Genomic DNA, 14,919 nt, shown 5'->3' with positions numbered 1-14,919 from the left:
AAAAATCTTTTTTTCCCACCCCCCACGAAAAAAAAAAATCGTGATACGAACAGAATCATGGGTCAGAGATCGTGATACGAACCGAATCGTGGGTTTGGTGTATCGTTACAGCCCTATTGTCATCTGATAATCTAGAAGAGTCTGAGAGATTGGGGATGTAAATCTCTAAGGGACTAAAACTACATCTATGGATACAGGGGAATGGTCGGAAATTACTATTGCATGATGGGTACATGCCTTGACGCAGTTTAACAGTTTATTATCAAGAAGAAAGAAATCAATCCTTGAAATTGGATGATGCACATGTGAGAAAAAAAAGAGTAGATTTTATCCTGAGGATGTTTGTGTCTCCAAGGGTCAGAGATACCCAACTGAGAAGTATAGTCTGCCACTATTTTTGCCGACTTGGATAAAACTGATTGCTTAGAATAGGATCTATCCAACACAATATCTTGAACCAGATTGAAACAATATCTTGACCCTGTTATTAATTCTTTTGACATTCCAGGAGATTAGATGCATCTCATTGCCATTCACTGTAGTTACACTAGCCATTTCCTGAGATCCTGATTTTGACAGACTCCATGTTGAAATAAAACATTAAAAAGTTAGCAAAGAAACCAGAAAAAAAAAAGAAAACTAAATAAATAAATAATTGAAATAAATATACAATATTCCCTATAGAAAAAACCTAATTGAGCATTCAGGCTCCACATCATAAACTCCGGCTTTTTTTAAATTTTTAATTTTTTTTATAAAATTTACGTAAGTTAGCAGGCTATGTTACAGAACAAAAATAATCTAAAACCTTACTTTCAAATGTCAAGTGAATAGAAAAAAATACAAAAAAAAATTTAGAGAACCATCTAAATATCTTTAGAAACATCTAAAAAACTAAAGAAACAAGTAACAATAGAATATTACGTATCATCTATTTAATCAATTGTTGTAAAATAGCAAAAACCAAATATCGATAGATGACCAAATAAGGCACTTAAACAGACCTCTAATATTTGCATACTTTTACAATGGTAACCAATACAGTGAACAAACCATGATGCACATAACATAAATAAACAATGCTGTGACCGTTCTGATAAAAAAATTAAAAATGATACTATTGTAATAACAGGGATTTTAAAAAAAAACTTTGTGAGTTCCTTATCTTGATAATGTATTGCAGTAGATTGTCTGCTGCAAAAATTCAGTTCAGTTTCTCAGTTTTATCAAAAATGTTTGAAAGGAAGTATATAAAACAAATAATGATAATGACAATAAATGGTCAGCATAACTAAACATCGTATGTGCAACACTTAACATCTGTATTGTACTTGATCGTAGCATTCTTAGAAAACAGCGCGTTTGAGAGTGCACGCAGCCAACTGTGCGTCAGGTATTTTGAGCTACCTCAGGGAGGAGAGGCAGACCGGATAGAACGCAAATACTCCTCAGTTTCAGACACCGATGTAAACGATCTTCGACTCCCATCTTTGGCTGTAACAGACAGTCTCGCAGGAAAAAGCAAAGCTGGTTTGAGCTCGAAATTGTACAACTCCCCCATCACCTGTCGGTATTTAGATCGTTGTGCTATCACCTCAAGCGCATAGTCTTCATATATGGCAATTGGGTGGCCTTGAAACATCAGCTTCCCTCTTTTGGTTCTCGCTTCACGGATTATCATCTCCTTTTGCTGATAACGGTGTAACCCGATGATGACCACGCGTGGCTTTTCACCGGCCGCAGGTTTGTTGACGAGAGCCCTGTGGGCTCGGTCAATCTCCGGTGGAGAAGAAAGAACATCCTTTCCCAGAGTATCAAATAGAAGTTGTGAGAAGAAGGCAGAGGGTCGCGGTCCCTCCATTGCTTCTGGTAGGCCGATTATGCGGATGTTATTTCGGCCGGTCGGTGACTTTCACGAGCAGCTTAGCGTTACTGTCGGACAGGGCGGCGCAGGTCGCTTCCAGCGTTAGCATGCGTTCGTCAACAGCGTTAGATTCAAGAGAAGCAATCTTAGAAGAATGTTTTGTTACCGCAACTTGAACGCAGTCGAATTTTGACTCAAGTGAGGATATGGTAGACTTAAATTCGGCTGATAAGGCCTGGCGGTGTTCCTCTAACAGCTTCGCAATCTCCGCCATTTTGAGCTCGCTGGAGACGTTGTCAGCAAAGTCCGTTTTGGTGTCTTTTTTAGTTTGTTTACTCGATTTTGAGGTCATGTTGACACTGAAATATAAACTACGTTGTTGTGGTCAGGTTTACAGACAATATTATGTACAAAGTGGCTGCAAAATCACAGCGTAGACACGTCTACTCCATCTGCTGTCCGACGATGCCTCTCGAGCTCAAGGTTTTTTAATGTAGATAAATGTTATTACTAAAGCATGTAATTGCCAATTTTCCAATGTCCTATCTATAACTAATTTTTCAGGGCTACAATAAATTTTAGAAGTTTTTTTTCTCTCAATTATACACTATGGCAAGTTAAGTTATTTTGCCTATGTAATGCAGCATGGTATCCAAGAACAAATGCACCACATCAAGCAAGACTATGTGGATGCGAGAGGAATCTGTCTAAAAGAGATATCCAGGTGCTAACCTGGATATACATGACCGGGCAGCTATAGGCTAACTCTAGGCCACTCATGCCAATGTTGGTTTCAGTGGTACCAGCAGTGAAAATCTTGGGCTGTGGACAATGTGAAACACATTGTTCTCTATTGAGTCCACCTTCACTGTCTTTTCCCCATCCAGGAGTTACTGTGTGGCGAATTCCTAAAGAAACTTACCACCCAGCGGTGGAACAGTGATGGTTTGGGCTGCAATATTATGGCATTCCTAAGGCTCAATACCAGTACTATATGGTTGTGTCACTTCCAAGGTCACTTCCAAACCATTTTGGAGGACCATGTGCACCCAATGATTCAAACCTTGTATTCTGAAGGCAGTGCTGTGTAACAGGATGATAATGCACCAATACACACAGCAAGACTGGTGATAGAATTGTTTTAGACAGAAGTTGGATGAACATGAAAGCCTGCACCATCACCAAATCTAAATATTATTGAGCCACTTTGGGGTGTTTTAAAGGAGCGATTCATAAAACGTTTTCCTCTGCCAGCATTATGTAGTGACCTGGCCACATTTCTGCAAAAATAATGTCTCAAAATTCCTCATGGCCACTGTGCAGAAATTTTGTCATTCCCAAGACTAATTGATGCTGCATTGTCTGCAAAAGGAGGCCCTACGCCAGTGGTGCACAAGCCTGTTCCTGTAGATCTACCTTGCTGCAAAGTTCAGCTGCTATCTTAATCAAATGCACCTGTCTTTTATTACCAAGTGCTCCTTCAGATTCTGCTAAGTTAGTTTCGTTGTGTTCGATAAAGGTTAGAGTTAAACTCTGCAGGAAGTTAGATCTCCAGGAAGAGGGTTGAACACCCCTACCCTACACCATACTAATGAATTGTAGTCTAACTACTTACTGTATAGAACAAATTGAGACAAGACAATGTCAGTCAGAATATCTGCTGAGGGTTTTACTCTATCATAGTGTTTTAAAGACTGAATGTTTGTGATTTTACATTGTCTGAATTAGATCTGAAGAACATTTACATGTTTATTTTAACATAGTTAAATAAATAAAATTTTCAACATCATAGCTAATAAAAATTGCACTTTTATAGGAAAATGTTATATTGAAAGAAGTATCACAATATTCATCAACAATATTGCATATTTGTCCAGTATTTGTCCAGCAGCCCTGCTGTAGTGACATGAGCAACAGTCTGGAACAGCATGAGTAAATAGTGTCACAATGTTCATTTCAGGGTGAACTATTTCTAAGAGTGTTTAATCTTTTTCTAAGCTGATCTAAATATGTTGTGTGAAAAACAATGGCAGAATGGATAGAGAGAGGGAAAGTGGATACAAGGCTCAAGTAAACATGCTGCATGAGCCAAAAATGTGTGCCAATACTCTGGATGGCCTTCAAACACTGAAGGACAGAAAAAAACAAAGGACAGAGAAGGGCGGAGAAAAAGATGGATGAATGAGGAAAGAGAGCTGACAGCATAGTATTTTTTTTCTGTAACAACAGAATCATATTTCTTGATTAATGCGCACACACACATGCTCACACAGAGTAAATGTGTATTCATTATAGCTGTTTTAAATGGATTTTTACCAATTTTCAGATCTTCCAAAACTATATATATATACCTAAAACATTTGACATAAAACATGACTATGCTGATGTTTCTTTAAACAAAGTTTGTTTAAATTTGTTTTAAAACTGCAATGTTCCAATATATATATATATATATATATATATATATATATATATATATATATATATATATATATTTGGAACATTGCAGTTTTAAAACAAATTTAAACAAATTTTGTTTAAAGAAACATCAGCATAGTCATGTTTTATGTCAAAAGCTGTTTTATGTCACCCACCCTCATTTTTTTCTTAAAGTAACTGTTACTGGTATGGTTAGTTAAAAAACCCACTGCCATTATAGCACCGGTACCTTTGTAACTGGTTTGTAGCGGATCAAATCAGCAAATGAATTTCGGTGCCTAATTTCAGGTGCCACTGGTGCTGCGACAAGGACGTAAGAAGCATTAAGGGGTGCATTAAAGTCACACATAAGTACGCGTTGTCACACCATCTCTAAATGTTTATTTTTAAACAATTTTGAGGAATACTGACAGGCGGGGTCAGGCGTTGGTTCTTGTTGCTTAGAGAACGGATGGACACACACAATGAACGCAGTAGAGCACATTCAGTGAGCGAGAGAGGCTCTCTTCAGATCAGCACGCATGATCGCATTCATCAAATTCGCTCAAACTAAGCGTTCTAAAGCTTATTTTACAAGCAAGGATTCTGACACAGTGACGTGAAGCAGATGCTTTACAAAACGTGTGTGTAAGGAGGAAAGACGTGAAACTTAATGACACATTTGAGAGCTCAAAGGCAGAGGAATGCACTGTCTCTGACATAATCTGGAACTTTCAATATACGTACATGAACACCAATGTTCCGATTTTAATATGATTAAGACAATACTTTGGTTTAGAGTCAGGACTACCATGTAAACTTTGATTTTTGATAACCTTAATGGGACTAAATACACTTGCGTCACAAGGTTTTTTTTTTTTTCATTTAACGTGTGTTATCAAATTTCATACAAAGAGCACTCTTCCATCAGTCCCCGTGCTTGGCCCCCCTAAATTTTGGTGTGAATTTTTGTCAAAACGCCATGGAGAAGCGAGATCAGCCATCGGTAGCAGACTGCGGAGATATGACTCTCTCTGCGCGCTCTAGGTGTCACGACCACTCTATCGGGCACTTGCTCTCTCAGTTGTAAAATTACATATTTCATGCTTTGTTCATTCTCCACAAATAAACAGGTTGCACATCATAATAATACTGTAGATTAACTTGCACGCATATCCACATTAATAATCTGTGACGAATTATATTGTGGATTAGAGTGCTCGCATATCTACACTATTATTACTGTAGTAAATTAGCTCAAGGTTATTCTTCCCGCACCTTTCCCGCCGTTATAATGTTGCGAGTTATGATTCAGATTTCAAAGCTCGTGTACCTTCTGGAACATTATATAGCGGAATATCTTGGCGGGAGGAAGATTCATTTGAACGGGGCTTCAAATGAATTGACTCTTTTTCTCCGAACAACCGAATCGTTCAGCGATGCTATTAACAAAGTTGAGCAGGGTAGCAAGATCAAAGTTCAAGACATTAGATTCTGCTGTCTGTTTGTGATTAGGTTCCGAGCTCCCGTTATTGAGCACGTGGTTGATGTTGCTCTTTGTTCCTCACGAGGTTGTAGTTTCAAGTTGAAGCGGCAAAGAGGATTCTGGGCGGTGCAATATCCGAGACGCGGGGCGATTAACCCTTTCTGTCTGGGTTTCTGCCTGCTTTCTTGGAGGTTTCTCAGTCTCTGAGGAAGTTGAAGAGGGTTGATGAAAGTTCAAAACAGAGGCCTTTGGAGCAGAGAGGGGGGTTGCTTGGAGTTGGGAGGGAGAGAGGGAGCTCCCAGGCAGCGTGTTTCAGAGAAGAGAGGGGCCAAGAGAGGTCCCAAGAGAGTTTTAACAGAGAGATTAAGTTTAGCCTGGTCCTAACTTATATATAGGGTCGGTTCGGATCCACCCTCCATGGAAAGTTGACCAATTAGAAGCTAACTTCCTTGAATAGTAATTTACAGCTCTTTGTCTGAGGCAGAAGAATTTGCATAGGTAAATTTAATTTTATTCCTTTTCGGTTGGGGAACTCCAGTGCTATAAGTGGATTTGATGTTCTAAATCCACGTATGGGAGGATTCCGTTCAGAAGCCGCTTGTCTGAAAGAGTATTGAACGGGCCAATGAAAGCAATGAATTGGCAGCGTAAGCTTGCGCAGGTGTACTGCATTGCCAATTAACTGAGCATATAAGCACACCTGGCACCAGCAAACGCCATCCTTTTCGCTTCAGAGACTTTTCTGATCGAGTCGATGAGGGTTCCTCCTGCTGTGATCCAGTGATGCCGAGCGAACGAGAGCTTCTCCCGGTCCAGAATGTCAACAACGCAGCGGCAGACGGTCAAGCTGGGTTTTCTCCCTTGCCTGGCGTGCCTTTGGGTCCGGTCCTCCAGAGCGGTGCGTATAAAGTTGCAAATTCACAAAGAGAGCAACACAGTCGTGCAGCACGTCCTTTTCAGGACGGCGCTCCGACTGTGCGTTTCTGGATGCAGTGGGTTCCTGTCCTCGGATGATGGGCACGGGCACTGCGTTACATGCTCCAGCATGTTAATGCGCTGCTCGCGGGCAGTTCATGTCGTCATTGCGATGCTATGACTGTTGCGCAGTAAGATCGCGGCTAGCCTTTGCAAAAGGGCAAACCACCCCAGCTGTCCCCTTCTTTGCAGCGGGCACTCGGGCAGATCTGAGGGTTTAACGAGAGATAATCCGTCGCCCACGGGCCTGCGGACCTCTCGCTCCTCCAAGCGCTCCATCTAAGCTTCGAGCAGTGGAAGCGATCCGTCTAACAGATGGTAGCCCTTACGCTCGATGACACCGGAGACCAGACATCCACCGCGGCATCGGAGGGTGGGCTTTCATTGTCCGATGATGATCCAGACCCGCTCGCCCCCTTCGTGCAGGTGAGCGCTGTCAAAATGGATCCTGAAAAGGATGTGTTAGCGTGCTTTCCCGGGCTGCTTCGGCCGTGGGTTGGAGATGGTTTATCCCCCAGCTCCGCGGCCGGACCGACTAGAGGGGCGTTCCCTTCTTCCCGGAGGTGCACAGTAGGCTCACGCGGACTTGAAGGGCACTTTTTTTTGCTCGTGCTGCGTGTCCCTCCACCCTCACCACTCTTGGTGGTGGAGCGGCCAGGGGGTATGTGGCGATACCTCAGGTTGAGTGCGTGATGGCGGTTAATCCGCGTGGCGCCTCTTCTTGGCGGGGTCTGCCTCATCTCCCATCCAAAGCCTGTAAGTTTTCTGCTCCTCGGAGCTAGAGCTTACAAAGCTACGGACCAGGCTGCTTCCGCCTTGCATGCAATAGCCACCTACCAGCGCTACCAAGCGCAGGCGCTGGGCAAGCTGCACGAGGGTGGGTCCAACCCAGGCTTATGAGCTTCGCACCGCAGCCGACTAAGCTCTTCGGACTACTAAGTCCGCTGCGTGTGCTTTGGGGAGGACGATGTCCACACTAGTGGTCTAGGAGCGCCACCCCTGACTAAAACTTGGCTGATATGCGCAAAGTCCACTTTCTTGACTTGCCCATATCCCAAGCTGGTCAGCGATACGGTCTGCGAATTCACCCAGGAATTCGGGCAGTGAGAGAGCAGTCCGATGGGTGATGTCTTATCGGCGGCTCCGTAAGCCCGCTCCACCCGCCGTGCCATCCATACCTGCTCCTCGCCGAAGGCGCCCGGCTACGAGAGCTGCACCGCCCCCACACACGCCTCTGGCGAAGCGAGCGTGTCGAGCACCTCAGAAGCAGGCAGCTCCCCCTGCCCAGAACGCCGCTAAGTCCGGCAACGGACCGCGAAGCGTCCCAGGGACAGGTCATCTGGAGAAGAGGGAACTTGCTGTTTCCCCGCTGGAGGGCGGGGCGCCATTTCCAACAGCACCTTTTACTGCCATGAAATTAAAGGGCACTTTTCCACTTCCCCGGATGTGACAGCCCGAAATCTGCCAGTCTGAGACACTGTGCTCTCTAGCTCGCAGGTTCGGTGCGCTCCGCCAGTGGCTCACGAGCGCTGGGGGCCCTGCTAGTCTGGGACGCGCTGCCTCTCAGCTCGCAGGGTCTACATGCTCCGCCAGCGGCTCACGGGTGCTGGGGGGACGGTCCGGAGTCAGGGTGTGGAGTTAGAGCGAATCGCTCTCCTCCAGCTCTTCTGTGGGACCCTCGCGCTGCCCGGATCAGCACACCCGCTCCGCGCTGCCCCTCCGCTGGTGCGTCAGCGATTGCTGCAATGAAGCCATTAGCGAGGGCTCTGCCTGCCTGGTTAGCAGCCAGTTCCTCCAGCCGAGATGGAGAGTGGGTTTTACAGCCTGTACTTCATCGTACCTAAAAAGAGCGTTGGGTCATGGCCAATCCTATATCGGCGCGTTTTGAACCACTGCCTTCGCAAGCTGTTGTTCAGAATGCTCACGCAGAAGCGCATCCTCCCATGCGTTCATCCTCAGGATTGGTTTGCAGCTATAGACCTGAAGGACGCGTATTTTCATGTCTCCATTCTTCCGCGCCACCGTCAGTTCCTGCGGTTTGCGTTCGAGGGTCGAGCGTGGCAATACAAGGTCCTCCCCTTCGGGCTCTCTCTGTCTCCGCCTAGCGCCCCTTCGGCTCGTGGGCATCCGCATACTCAATTATCTCGATGACTGGCTGATTTAGCCCACTCATGGGAGCAATTGACTATGCACAGAGACGAGGTGCTCCAGCATCTTCGCCTATTGGGGTTGCAGGTCAACCAGGAAAAGAGCAAACTCGCCCCGGTGCAGAGGATCTCTTTTCTCAGGATGGAGCTGGACTCGGTCACCATGGTAGAGCGCCTCTCCAGAGAGCGCGCTTGCCTGTTGCTGAACTGTCTGAGGGAGCTCGACAGCAAAATAGTGGTCCCACTGAAATACTTTCAGAGGCTCCTGGGGCATATGGCATCCGCTGCGGCTGTCACGCTGCTTGGACTGCTCCATATGAGACCACTTCAGCACTGGCTTCGAGATCGAGTTTCAAGACGCGCATGGCATGCAGGCACACACCGAGTCTCTGTTACTGCGCTGTGTCGCCGCACCCTCAGCCCCTGGAACGACCCCTCGTTCCTGCAGGCCGGTGTGCCTCTGGGACAGGTGTCCAGTCATCTTGTTGTGTCAACAGATGCTTCCAACACGGGCTGGGGAGCCGTGTGTCGCGGGCATGCAGCTGCGGGCCCTGTGGGAAGGTGCCCAGCTGCATTGGCGTATCAATCGCCTCTCTGGAGAATGGAGACTCCACCCCGAGTCTGTTCAGCTGATATGGGCGCGATTTGGGGAGGCCCAGATCGATCTGTTTGCCTCCCCCGAGAACGCTCATTGCCAGTTGTTTTATTCCCTGACCGAGGGCACTCTCGGCACGGATGCACTGGCCCACAGCTGGCCTCGGGGCACACGCAAGTATGCGTTTACCCCAGTGAGCCTGATCGTGCAGCTACTGAGCAAGGTCAGGGAGGACGAGGAGCAGGATGTCAGAGCTCTCCCTCCTCACGACGGCTCTCCCCTGGCAGATCCCTTTGAGAGAGGACCTACTTTCTCAGGGACAAGGCACCATCTGGCACCCTCGCCTCGATCTCTGGAACCTCCAAGTGTGGTCCCTAGATGCGAGGAAGACTTAGGTAACCTGCCGTGGGCGGTGGTTGATACCATCACTCAGGCTAGAGCCCCCTCCACGAGGCGCGCCTACGCCCTGAAGTGGAGTCTATTCACTGAATGATGTGTCTCTTGCAGAGAAGACGCCCGAACTTGCCAGATCAGTGTTGTGCTCTCTTTCCTTCAAGAGAAGCTGGATAGCAGGCTGTCACCCTCCACTTTCAAGGTTTACGTTCCGCTCACCATGACGTGGTGGCTGGCAGCACCGTGGGAAAGCATAACCTCATCATCCGATTCCTCAGAGGTGCTAGGCAAATTAATCCAATTCGCCCTTTCTCATGCCCTCTTGGGATCTTGCCCTCGTCCTCACGAGCTTGCGATCAGATCCCTTCGAGCCACTCGATTCAGTATCCTTAAGATAAGAGAAGCTCTTTGTCTGTTATGGTGGACGGCAGCAGGGAAGTGCCGTGTCCAAACAAAGATTATCCCACTTGAACATCAAATCAACTTATAGCACTGGAGTTCCCCAACCGAAAAGGGGAACGTTCGAGGTTACAGAAGTAACCCTTCGTTCCCCGAGGAGGAGAACGGAAGTGCTATACTCCGTCGCCATGATGACTTCTGTAACCTTCTGTAACCTCCATGCTCCTGTAAGTCATATTCAACTCGTTTAGATTTGCCTTCATTAATTTTTGATTTCCGTCTTCAACACATTATTTATTTACAACACATTTTTAAACATAATAGTTTAACTAACTAATTTCTAATATCTACTTTTCAATCTTCCCCATGGTGACAGTCATAACATTTTACTAGTTATTTTGCAAGACATTTGTATTTAGACAAAGTCCCTTTTAGTATTTTATAGTCTTTTATTCAGATTAAAGTGTAATTTAAAGACTTAATCAGTAACTACAAAAGTTGAAATAATTTGTCAAATTATTTTGTAACTGATTTGTCGTGCATATCAAAAATATTCAGTAAATCTTTCTTAAGGAGGCTAATAATACTGACCTTAATTTTTTAAAGAAAAAAATGCTTTTATTCAAGAAATAAACAGTAAGAAATAGGACTTATTATGACTGCAGAATAATTATTTTTTAGGAAACACAGTGAAAATTTTCAGAAATATTATTTTAAATAAATGGGAGGGCAAAATAAAATCTAAGTTTTACAGGTGCAACAATGTGCCTTGATGTACTTAACTGTAAATGTTAGAAATGTGTTATCCCACACCAGTACAAAGTTACTTGTCAAATAAATGTACAAGAAAGATTATTTTGAGTTTAAGTTATTTAATGTACAAACTGCAAAACCTAGCTGATAACCTGCAAAAGCACGTCACATGCTCAATATGGATAGTTCATTACTCAAAAGCAAGTATTCATGTCAAACAAAGTGTCAGTATCATCAAAATGAAAAGTCCTAACACCATTGTTTATGAACAAGATAGTCAAATGGCTTTGTCATGTTTTCATTATGACAGTTTACTCTGTACATTTTTTTCAATGCAAAAAAGTCTGATTTTGGTGACACTTCCTGAAAATGCTCAAAACAGCACTATATACTGTTTTCACAGTCATTTGAAAACTACAGCTAAGTTAGACATCACTGCTTAGTTAGGTATCTGAGTACAATACACTGAATATGTATGTTTTACATATTTGCTGCATTTGCTCTTTGCAATTCTAATTTATTACCAGCATTGTGCAAAAGAATAAACACACTTTTATTTACAAAAAACATAAACTCCCTTTAGGTAGAGCTGTGCACAACTGTACACAATATTGCAGTACAGATTGGAACTGAGCCTACAACATACACACGTCTGTAAATCATTCATCAAATTGTTCAATTTTAAAGAGATTTTCAAGAAAACAAAGATTTAAATTTGTTTTTATAAAATTTGCTTGACAGATTTTGACAACAAGTTCAACATTTTTGTATGTAATGACTCAAGTAATGAAATAAGGACTATTAGTTTTATATGCAATGACTTTTCACAATTCACAAGTTTAGTTCATTTTGACTGATGTGACATAAGCAAATGATAATGTTATAAACAGCAGAGAGTTGTATAATAGCAATTAATGCATGTCCAAAAGCATTTGCAATTTGTTGGAAAGAATGAAAAACCACTACTAGGATGTGCAAATGTTTTGAGAAATGCATTAACTGTTGTGCAAATGTAAATAGTGTTGTAAGAACTGCACCAAAGCCACTGAGAAAAACTAATGCAAACTGTGTAAAAAAAATTGTCATCAAAATTCTTAATAAACTGCTGTTTGTTTACAGTATCTTCAAGCTTTGCTTTAGTTGCTTGTACACATGAAGTGAAGGAGTGCTACGGTGAGCGCCAGCACACACACATATTATGTACTTTTCGACATGCAAAAGTGTTCCTCTATGTGTTCATCAAAGTTGTTTACAATAATTATGCATCCATAGAATTTGTAATGTTGTCAAATGTGTAAACATTTAGCTGCGTCCTGCATTTGGATGTTTCTGAGATAAAGCAGCTGCATAATTGCTTAAGCTTGAAATAAAAGTTAAATCATCAACAAAAGCCTGACCTTTTACAGTTGGAGCCATTTAGAGGCCATTTCTGGTTAATGATGTAATAATTTACTGCCATTTTGGAATGGATGTTTGAATAGTCTTTTTTGGAAAAATTCCACAATGTCCTGGCCCATGTGAACACTGCTTTTTAAAAAATTTTTACGGTAAAGTTGTTCCAGTAATTTTCCCAATATTTACCATCATCGCTATGTGAAAGGGGCTACCGACATAGCGGGTGACTATTTTAGTACAATTTGGTGCTACTTTTTCACCCACCCCCACATCTATTGATGGTGCCAAGCAGAAAGGTTACACTAAGCTTTCTCTGCTTGAAGCGGGTCAGTTTAGGACCATGGTCTGTTGACACTGCAAATCTGATATATGCCATTTATGAGAGCAATGTGAACAGTGATGCAGAAAAATCAGATCTGAGAAAAAAATTAGATTTGAGCACTAAGCCTTGCAGTATGAGTGTAGCCTAAGGTCTTCTCTTTCCAACAAAAAAAATTATGTATATTATATATATATACACACACACACACACACACATTTGATTCATTTTATTTGAATTGTCTAATACTAATTAAAGCAACACAACATCAAAATAATCATAAAAAGAGTCTGTGGTGTTTTACAGTACAAGCAATAGATACAACCATTAGCCGGGTTTACTATCGCGCCTAAAGTGAGCGAGCCAGGGCGAGCCAAGGCCAGTCGCGTTTCCACTGTCACTTCCGGGGCCTAATCGGGCCAAATTGGGGCTTTCTTGGGGCCAGCGGCCGGCCTTTTTCGGCCCGCCGAATATCTTGGGCCAAAGAGGGCCAGCCGGGGCTTCGGGGCAGAGTGAAAGTAGAGGCGGGGACAGTTTTCCGATCACACATGAGTACATGCGCTAAACACAACAAATAAATAAATAAGGGAAAGAAAACATCTGGAACAAATTATAGGCTGGAGTCTTTTTGCGTTGGATCGCCCTTATGTATCTCTTTTAAATGTAAGGCTGTTGCATAAAATAATAAAGTAGTTTTAATTTATAAGTGACTTTTCTTTGCTGCATCCTTGATGATTCAATAACGCATAATAATCAATATACCATATTAAAGACACAGCAGACAGTAAAGGTTTTCGAGAGTTTTTGTCAAGTTTAAAAGGTGTGTTTGTGCGAGTTTAGATGCCTGTATGTGAATGTGAGACCAAGGAAAAGAGCGCTCCCTTCATAGCTCTGTTGATGCTGCGAGCGGCTGTTTTCTTTTCTTTTTTATTGTTTTTATTTATTTTGGAGATACACACAATATGAATACAACAGAAAGACATTAAACTTTACAAATTTCGTGTCCACTTTTGTAGGCTTAAAACAATAGTGTAATAGCTAGATAAAATAGCCTAAGCTATATTGAAATTATTTAAAGAATTACAAATATCAGATATATTAAAATCACATTAAATAAATAAACCAATATAAAACTAACAAAAGCTAGCTATAACAATTAGGTACTATATCAAACTGTTTTAAAGCCAAAAACTTTCATTTTTCAAAAGCCTCTCTGGAAAAAATAAAGATTTTAGATATTTTCTAAAAACAATTAACACAGGAGAATGTTTTAAATATTATTATTCATAAAGTATTTGAATACGATGATATTAATCAAATCATGCAAACAGAGCATTTTCGGGATTGAGTGAAAGCAGAAACTAGGCGACCTTTTTTTCTGTCTGCAGCTGTGCAGCACTTTACAGACGCATCGGGGAAAACTGCAAGTTCAAAATGTGTTCTGTGTCCTCGAACATGTGTGTTTGTTTTTATATGACGTGGTAAAATTAAAAAAGGAATATTTTAATACACAAAGAGCTTTATTAGTGCATAGCTGCTGAGCGCAATGCAATATCGGCTATATTTTACTACGTGCTGCTCTTATGTGCTGAAACACTTCACACTTTCCTTTACTTAAGATATAATAAGCAACATCTTTAAATAAAGGGAATCACCTAACTTAGTGTCATTAAGCCTATAGGGAAAAGTTCATGTTTCAGTTCTCTCCGGAGCATTTGGGATGAATGTTGGACAGCGTCTGTCTAACTGAGGATGTTATAAACTACATTTTATATCGAGTTATTAACGGAGAATTTTATATAGGCTATGTGGTGTTATATTATGGATGTGTGCGCTCTCTGCGCTGGGTCCCTCCGTTAGTGGCAAGACCACTGGATTTCGATGCCAACAGTCGCTTGGCGAGTAAATTAATATGATGAATGAGAACACACAGGCATGTGTGTATAGACATACATTGTACTGCTGTACAGTAACGTGTCATTTGTTTGTTTTGGTTGTCCTAATTTTAATAGTTTCGTGATGATGTGGTGTGCTTTATCTGCCTGATTCCCGCTAAAGTGGGTGGATTGAGTAACGTTTGGGGGATGTTCTGGGGGCGGGGTTTGCGTGACGCTTTGCGAGCTACTAGCCCGACAGTGAAAACGCGTCATGATTCGGCCTCACTGCTCAACCTCC

The 14,919-nt window shown here is 42.7% G+C and overlaps 1 protein-coding gene and 1 long non-coding RNA gene across 34 annotated transcripts in view; one reads left to right on the top strand and one right to left on the bottom strand.

Moving 5' to 3' along the window:
- LOC147832527 (uncharacterized) overlaps positions 1-14,919 on the bottom strand; it is an 845,986-nt gene that overhangs the window by 622,161 nt on the left and 208,906 nt on the right. The window lies entirely within an intron of this gene.
- Positions 1-14,919, top strand: part of thrb (thyroid hormone receptor beta) — a 160,264-nt gene that overhangs the window by 93,906 nt on the left and 51,439 nt on the right. For 7 of the 33 annotated variants that reach the window (XM_087293934.2, XM_087293926.2, XM_087293916.2 and 4 more), the window contains exon 3: positions 12,150-12,203. The exons of the other annotated variants lie outside the window; for them this stretch is intronic. The gene's annotated coding sequence lies outside the window, so the exon portion shown is untranslated. The remainder of the gene's footprint in view (positions 1-12,149; positions 12,204-14,919) is intronic. 33 annotated transcript variants of the gene reach the window in all.

Source organism: Danio rerio, chromosome 19, assembly GCF_052040795.2.
Source record: "Danio rerio strain M-AB ecotype USA chromosome 19, GRCz13ab, whole genome shotgun sequence".
NCBI classification, from domain to species: domain Eukaryota; kingdom Metazoa; phylum Chordata; class Actinopteri; order Cypriniformes; family Danionidae; genus Danio; species Danio rerio.
The sequence above is the reverse complement of the archived record's forward strand: the minus strand, read 5'-3'. Positions and strand labels throughout refer to the sequence as shown.